Below are 1999 nucleotides of genomic sequence, written 5' to 3'. Positions count from 1 at the left end.
ACCCCCAGCTGCCCTTCACCAGCCAGCCCTGAGTGATTGCTTTTCCAATAGCCTCCAGAATGTTCTCTCTACTGTCCCAGGACCCAACTGACTTGGGGTAAGGGAGATGGGGAGGGACTAGCTCCGTAGCCACAGTCCTTTGTGGGAGAAGACAGCCTGGTGTAGTGAAAAGCTGAGGAGAGAGGGAGAGGAGAAGAGAGGAGAGGAACATGGACTTTATTCCAACTCCATTTGGGCCTCTTGCTAGGCATTTGGGATTCAGAAATGAATCAGAAACACTTAACTGTCCTTGAAGGACACAAAGTCTAGTCCTGAGAAGCGTTGAAACATACAGCAGCAACACTTGCCAAGCCCAAACCAGGCCTGTGGGGTCCCCTAGGAGAGGCCCAACCAATGGGTGACAGTCAGGGAAGGCGTGCGAGAGGAGGCAACTTTATAGGTGAGTTCTCAAAGACAGGACGCAGCCTTTCCAACTCACGTTATTTAATCCTTACAGACAGCCCTGGGGAATGGCATTGTTTCCCCTTTTACAGACGAGGCTCAGAAAAGTGAGCTCACAACCACCAAAAGAAGGAACATTTGGGTCCAAACCCCTGGCACTCTACTCTGGCCCCTGGGCCTGGGTTTGAATTTGACCCCAGCCCCTGACTCAGAGACCCTCAGTGAGTGCTTCTCTCCTGGACCTGGGCTCTTCCCTGTAAAACGGGTCTATTGCTGGCTGCGGTGTGGTTGGAATGACCGAAAAAGCACTTAATTTATAAATGGAGAGAGGAAACGTCCAGCTGGACATAGCACAGCCCAGTCTTTCCCCAGACACAGAAACAGGACTCCTGCCTTCAGGCCAGGCGCAATCCCAGAGGTTGGCTTGCCTTGCCGAGGCACCCCCATCTAGAAGCAGCCAGAATATATGTGCTCTGCTTTGGGCTCCCTTTGGCCAAGCCTGATGGGATGGCACAGGACCCTAGAGAGAATTCTAAATCCTGGAGTTAGAGCATCTGTGCTTGAGGAGTCAGACTCCCCTCCAAGTGCCTCCTAGCAGGAAGGGCAGGGCAGGGTGTTAGGTCAGTGATGGCCAACCTTTTGAGCTCGGCGTGTCAGCATTTTGAAAAACCCTAACTTAACTCTGGTGCCGTGTCACATATAGAAATCTTTTGATCTTTGCAACCATAGTAAAACAAAGACATATTTTCGATATTTATTTTATATATTTAAATGCCATTTAACAAAGAAAAATCAACCCAAAAAAATGAGTTCGCGTGTCACCTCTGACACGCGCGTCATAGGTTCGCCATCACTGGGGTAGGTCATGCAGCACCTGTCCCTGGCAGATAGGAAGGGTCACTGGGTAGGACTTTACAGATAAAGATGAAGACCCAGAGAGGGCAAGGACTTGCCTGAGGTCACCCAGCAAGTCAGAGCCAGAGCGAAGGGCTTCTTCCCCTAAACCTCAGAGCATAATACCCAGGCCATACCATCTGGAGGCTACTTGGGGAGTGGGGTTGGCATGGGGCCACCCAGCGTGCCCAGGTGACACCAGGGAGCAGCCTGGGTGCTACTGAGCTGGTAAAGTGCAACTGGTCTTGCTAAGGCAAACTGTTATATTCCTGCCCCGTTCCCAGCAGAGTTCGACCACCTCCACCTCTCATTCTCAGGCTCCCACTGTCCTAGGCATCTCCCTCCTCTTGAGCATGGCCCTTCTCTCCAGCCCTCAGTCTCCCCATTTCTAAAAACGGTCTCCAAGTACCCAAATGGGCACCGTCCAGAAATCCTAGGCTCCCGCCTCCCGCGGCGGGGAAGGCGGCTCGCGAACCTCACACGCCTTCGGGTGAGTAATAAGGGGACTGGAGAAAGGGAGGAAAAGAGGGGGCCTTCTTGGGCTCCCTACCTTAAAGGCGCCCTTTGTCTGGACAGCCTAGAGGGGACCGAGGGCAAGGGCCCTGCGGGGTGGGGCGGGGCCTGGCTGCCGTGGGCGGGGCCGTGGGCGGGACTGTGGGCGGGC

This window comes from Myotis davidii, unplaced genomic scaffold (genome assembly GCF_000327345.1).
Source record: "Myotis davidii unplaced genomic scaffold, ASM32734v1 scaffold149, whole genome shotgun sequence".
Taxonomy (NCBI): domain Eukaryota; kingdom Metazoa; phylum Chordata; class Mammalia; order Chiroptera; family Vespertilionidae; genus Myotis; species Myotis davidii.
The sequence above is the reverse complement of the archived record's forward strand: the minus strand, read 5'-3'. Positions refer to the sequence as shown.